The 7,037-nt window shown below is 34.0% G+C and overlaps 1 long non-coding RNA gene across 1 annotated transcript; it reads right to left on the bottom strand.

Moving 5' to 3' along the window:
* Nucleotides 1-557: 557 nt before the first annotated feature.
* LOC127867846 (uncharacterized) lies at nucleotides 558-3,656 on the bottom strand. The gene is made up of 3 exons (XR_008043684.1): nucleotides 3,417-3,656; nucleotides 3,062-3,313; nucleotides 558-1,498 (listed from the first exon to the last, which is right to left on the bottom strand). It is a non-coding gene; the product is annotated as an uncharacterized LOC127867846 (long non-coding RNA).
* Between the last annotated feature and the right edge of the window lie 3,381 nt (nucleotides 3,657-7,037).

Raw genomic sequence — 7,037 nt, 5'->3', positions numbered from 1 at the left:
CACTATATTTTATAACTTAGTTAAAAGTACACAGATTTCAAGTTTAACTTCAACAAGAAATATCTTTAAACAGTTTGGGCGTATATCCTGACTTTGAAATAAAGGTAGAAACGTTTCGTTGTTTAAGTTATTTAATAAAAAACAAAGGATTAGTATTGTTGTGTTCTTTTTTCAATTAATAGTCGCATATCCACCGCATGAACTGTTTGTTATGAAGTGCACGAACGGTATATTTAACCACAAATCAGTACAAATTTTACTACGATAGATCACACCATATGTGTCCTCAAATTACTCATTATGAATTTATTTCTGCATCATTGTAACATAGGGTATGTTGATATCAGATTAAGACGCATTTTTCTTTCCAAACATTCAAGTTACATAATAATAATAATAATAATAATAATAATAATAATAATAATAATAATAATAATAATAATAATAATAATAATAACAAATAAATAAAAGCTTTATTTACAGAAGGTTACACATAAAGACAATGACACATTATACATATTATGCAGATGAATCAATACTTTTTTTAAATGTGGCCTTCTTGAAATAACATACACATATAGGTCTATAACAGGTTAAACATACAAACAATATTTCGTACACCCATACATAACACACATTTTGCCTTTTAGACAGACACATATATACTTTTATTCCTCCATATACAAGACACGAAGATCAAAACACAATATAACTATATATAAACAATGGTTAGATAGATACAAACATAAACGATATATATGGATGTTAATATCAATATCAGCAAAAAAGAGAACTTTATAAACAATATTATTTAGTAAAACTGTGTTATGTTTCGTAGAAGAGTCTCCAAGTTGTCCCATCTAGGAGGCAAAAGCGAAATTTTAGACAGGGAGCTAGGAGTATCATGATATCACGATCATTATATAACGTTAGATATATCCCCAGGATATCTGTAGCCTAGCACCGATATTCCCTTTTAAAGGCAGGGATAGAGCATGTCATTCTTATTGCAATAGATATACTGTTCCAAATATCCATGCTATGGTATGAAAAAGCTCGTTTTTTTTATAACCTGTATTCGCTTTGGTATTACCAATATCGTCATGGGTGGCAGATCTTAAGTTATATTTGTGATTTCGAAAAAAAGTTATAATATCATTTAAATATTCTGGAGTCTGACACATTTATATACCAAGATTGCCGTGTGGTATTTACATCTATTATTAAACGAGAGCCAATTAAGCTGTAAAAACAATTCGTATGAAGGTGTTCTATTTGGCTTTTGTACAATGACTTTCGCTGCGCGTTTTTGTAAAACATCCGGTCATTCGAACAATAGTCTAGTCTAATAGCATATGCGGTCAGCTTAGCTCAAGCCTAGTCTGCGCACTGACGTAGTCTGGTCATGGCCTACGTTTTCCTCTATAAAAAGCACGCACGGTCCCGTGGTATCTCCTGAGAATCCTGCTCACTGTGCATATCCTGGGCTGGAGATACGCTGGAAGCATATAACATATGACCCATATTCGCTTGACGCGGGCCTTAACATCGTATTGCGTCTTGTAAATGCAACCTCAAACCACGATACTTTCCTATTGAAAATTTAAGTCACACTGTGTTATTTAAAGAAAACTGGCAAATGTCAGTAGCCTATTCTGGCTTCATGGGCTTGCAGGGAAGATTTTCTGACAGTCTGCCCACACATGTATGGCTAAATAATTAAACAAACTAAAGGGTAAAAACTGGGTCAATGGGTAAAAAAGGGGTGAAATCCCAATGCAAAGACGTTTTGCATTAAGCATGATACATGGCATGGTTGTCCTCTGCCAAGTTTCTACAAATGGTGCCCATGATTGAAAAGTTGCCCCGCCTTATGGCACCTTGCTTCCCATTAAGTGTAATATTGAAAACTGTCAAAATCTTCTCTTTTAAAACTGCAAGGCACGGAGATTTGGTATAGGACCAGTAACATCGTTTTGTGGTCCTCTACCGCGTTTGTAAAAATAAAACTAGTGGACTCTCCAATCCTTCTAAATTGGATCAATTTATTTCCAAAATTAGGGATGTCTAGTATATTTATTTCTATATTTAGAATATTTCTTACATAAATTCCTTTAAGCAAAAACAGCGCAAACCCTGGCATCTGGGTCTACGCTGTTTGCCAAGGCCTTTTTTTCTAGACGCCAGGCATGAATGGGTTAACTTGTTAGAATATCAATGCCAAGTTTGAAAGTGGTTGTGGTCGGTTTAAGTCCCTTTATATGGCTATGTTGAAACATAGTGAATACTGTAGGATAGTATAAATAAACCTGAAACTCAAATAGTGTGAGTCAATTTTTCATAGTAATGACCACGCTAGGATAAAAAATGGAGGTGCAGTGTATGCATATATACAACACGGAGATTATTGACCTGTGAATTAACTCAATAATAATAATTAAATTAACACTTTTTTGCAGCTTATTATCCACCGTTTGCTCTTTTACACTACCCTGTAACAAAAGTCATGTGCTTGAAATTATGGCATACTAGTACTACTTTTCACATAATTACCTATTAATGCTACTACATGATTGAAAATGCTTAAGCATAATAACGCTCGATTGGTATACTCACATGTACCCCAGGTACGGTATATATACTTAAACTTACCCGGCCGGTATAAGACTATGCCCGAGTATTATTCCCGCCCAAAATCCGATGTCGTAAAACGCGCTACCGATTACCTTAATTACGAAACAAACTTTAATTTAAAAAAAACTGCATCAACATGCTTTTTGAGTATGAGTTTCGATAATATAGAGGCCTTTTAACAGAAAATTGACATAAATATGAACATAATTATTTTTTAAAAAGCCGACATCGGCCGATTTAGCCTTTAAATTCCCGGTTACGTTTTAGTATACTCGTAATTATCGTACCCGGGGTACACGTAGGTATACATAAGTGTACCCGGGGTACATGTAAGTAGTACACGAGCCGACCATGACCAATCGTGCCATAATAACACATTGAATAACGCTTCTAACGCTACTTCATGAATAAAATGGGTAAAACATACCTACATCAAGTCCATAACATAGTTTTGGACGAGTGGATCTTCACACCACAGACCTCAACTGTGGTGAAATACGGCGACAATGTCTGCCTAACTTCTTCTGACATCATAACGAGAAGTATAGGGCATCTGCTTCAACGAATCTTCATGTCGCAAGTATGCATGTACAGACATTAGTTTTTTAAACGACATGCGGTCGACGTGGAAAGTGCCGTTGGACTGCTGGAATATTGTCAGCTGTTCGGCGGTATCGTTCTGTGTTAGATTAAAAAGAAATAATAAAAAAATAAATACATTTGGCCAATTAGATGTATTATGAGAAATTCACTTTTCATGTGCAATTCATATCAAAACGCACCTCGAACTCGTGGGATGATGGGTGTGGTGGACAATACTTTTCTTGGGTACGGTTGAGGGTTTGCGTAAAAATCTTTAAGATGAAAACGCTCATATCCTCTTCTTCTATTCGTGACGTCTCGGTCGCTAGGCGGACACCATCTTTAATACGCCACGATTGCGACGATTTGTTATATCATTTTTTTTTGTATTTGAACATATTAATACGGGCAAAAGCCCGCGAAGCGGGCGTTGACCGTTCATACATATGGGAATTTAGACATAAAATTACATAGGAATACCACATATGGATACGTCTCAAAAAAAATTGCCACGCGACATATATTTTCGCGATGCTATTTATGACCTTGAACAAATCAAAAACACTTTGACATATGGTAAATCACATGTAAATACATACCTCAGGAAAAGTTATATCAATGACATCATAATTGTGTAGCGAAACGCACTGAATATTCTCGCATTATTTGTTTTTCTTCGCAACCGTTCCAGAATCATGTCATTACTAAATTATCTCCCCTGAATGCTCTTCTTTAGTGGGTATAAGCCGAAGACTGGTTCACTACATATAGTGACAGTCTTTACCAAACACAATTTAGGTGAACATAACCCGTCTTTAATACATTGCCGAATCTCAGATTTCTGTCGAATTTATTTGCTTTGATCTTTTCGATATCTTATTGTTATTATTATCCTGACAAATCACAAACGCTTGTTAAAAAATTATTTGTTTTAAACAGTATAGTTGGCATCTCTATTCTTCCAGTATTCTCGCGGTATTTCAATAACGACACCCTACTGTTTATTTGTCAGAATATGTGACGCATTTTCCATTCGCTCTCAGAAAGCATTCTATACATAGATGGTGACGTCACTTCGTTATTGTCAGTAAGACCGGTCTGTACACAATGTCTCAGAAAGAAGTTTTACGTGTGATCATTATCAATATTCTGGCAAGTTGTCGTTGTTATACACCAGAAACACATTTATTCACAAAATTTAAAGATATTCCGATCTAACTTTTTAGTCTTTTAGCTTTAATTTTTAACGTATTTACACCTCGTCTGCTCGCACTTTACCGATATCCCCGAAAGGTTACATATCACTATAATAAGTTTAGGCCTAAAACCACAAAATCCGATACCGTTGGATTTTCGTACCACAATCTTACGTAAAAAATCTCTCAGATTCGAAATCAAAAAAAAACAAGACATTTATAAATTGTCTGCATTATTGATCAAATTTTAAGATATTTGTTGGTTTTCCGTTTTTAGAAGATGTTCTGTGAAGGCATCATACAAGCCATTCTATCCAGCAAAACTGAAAGTTTTGGTTTACAGAAATCAACAAAGGAGGGATTCCTGAACTATCAAATTTCCAAGCTATACACACAGTTATTATCTGTGGCGATCTTTATTGGTTCTGTTTGTTTACTTGGATGGAACATGTGTGAACTTTTATAGAACTTTGAAAAGTCTATATATGTCTATCTATAAACAAAAATCAGCTATTGTATAATAAGATCAGATGTGCAAACAATGTCAAAGAGTTGTTAAATTAACGATTTGAAGGCAATTATGCTGAAAAAATATGAGAGTTCCCATGCACATTTTGACTGTATATCAACAAGTGCCTGCCGATAATTGTCAAACTAGTAATACAAAACTTACCACAAGTATGTAAAAGCACTAAGTACCTGTGATCATTTTTAGTAAGATAGTGTAATTCTAAACAGTAGCAAATAGCTTGTTTAGTAAATGCATAGTGCAATTAATATGATTTCCGTTCTATTGTGTAATTAACAAATTGGTTGTTACTTGTTAATCCATGATAAATGTTTTATGGCTAGTACAAAACCAGCAATGTTAATTTAGTAAAAGGTAATACAATAACACCACTTTGTAATTTCATATACGTAAATGTTCTGGAAATGTAGGTTGATGACAGTGTTTTAGTTTTACTTATTTTGTAACTATTATTTTATGTGCAAATAAATTATGTGAAGTGTTTTGTATCTCCACACAATACCACATACTTTTTTATGTGTACTGTGTTATGTGTTATTTGAATGTTTAAATTAAAAAATATGGATGATATAACATGATGCATTCTAATATTTGCATTCAAATTGTAAGTATAGAGCTAAGTGTATGCAGTTTAGACTGTGATTTTAGAATTGCTACAAAATGGCTAGTTTTTTAGTGGCGGCAAAATTTTAACTATTCAACAATAGTTTGGGAAAGAAAACTAGAAACCTGCAAGATACCTGTATGTATTAAATATTTTAATTGCGAATCAAGTATGTTGTTATGCTGTTACACATAATTATACATTGATAATAAATAAGAAGACAATTAGTGGTGTTAACGTTTCCCAACAGTAGAAATCTTTCTTCTTATGAAGTCAGTGATATACAGACGAAAGCTCCAGGTATGGCTTTCAATACGTAGTGTGTTTTTATTTGACAGTCTAAAACTTATTTGATAAAAAAAATCCTGTCAAATTTGTCAATCAAAATTGATTTGACACATCACATGATTTTGATTATGTTAAACAGTGTACTGTATGCTAAATGCAACTGCTTTAGCAAGCTGTCAAGTTAAATTGAGACATTTGATGAAACAAACTGTTTCCTGGGTAGGACCAGTACTTAGTGTCTATATGACGTACCATGACGTCGAAAGAGTACAAGACCTGCTAAGTAGAACGAGAAATGTACTTCGATGTACAATTTTCACCGACCCTTGAGTGTTAGCCAATCAGAAGACACCTTACGTCTGTTGCTTTAAGAGATTTTTGACATTGAACATTATTATTATTATTATTTATACCGAATTATGCGACTATCGACCGCTTACTCATAGATATTGTGCGTATTTATTAAACATTATTATTATTATAATTTATACCAATATTATGCAACTATCGACCGCTAACTCATAGATATTGTGCGTATTTATTGACCTGGCGTGGCGGAATTAACCTCTGACTTATGCTAGTTACGGTTATCACAAAATACGACAAACGGGGAGTTTATAATACATTATTTATCCCATTAATGCTTGGTAACTGGTTACCGTTGGGAATTTCCTACACAGTAATGCGCTGGACGGTCGTGATACTCCGCCCCGCATGATCATTTCATACACACAATATGCTGAATAATTTTAATTTTAAAAAGGTAACAATTGGATCTTCTTCAAATTTGTATATAATCTATTTCAATGCATTAAATACTTGAAACTTCTGTGTTGTTTTTTTGCCATTCTGATATTTTTATTCATTTTTGTCCTCAACTAAAAAGGAGATTTTAAACATTTATTATGAATAAATCTGAAGGAAAAGCGGCTCAAGAGACTAGCGTTTTAATTGGCTGTTCAGAAAATGTGTACGTAGAAGTACAAACATTAATGTCGAAGTACAAATTGTACTTTGACGTACAAATATATACTTCGAAGTGTATTTTATATTCATGTCGACGTACAATTATTGTACTTCGACGTACATTTCTCTTTTTAACGTGTAGGTCTTCTTGACTTTCAACCCAAATGGTACGCCATAGTATGTCTTTAGGGTTATCTAAAGAATGCTCCCACTTAAAGGATCAATACAGAGACCTCCC

This window comes from Dreissena polymorpha, chromosome 1 (genome assembly GCF_020536995.1).
Source record: "Dreissena polymorpha isolate Duluth1 chromosome 1, UMN_Dpol_1.0, whole genome shotgun sequence".
NCBI lineage: Eukaryota > Metazoa > Mollusca > Bivalvia > Myida > Dreissenidae > Dreissena > Dreissena polymorpha.
Note: the sequence above shows the minus strand (reverse complement) of the source record. Positions and strands in the feature narration are given on the sequence as shown.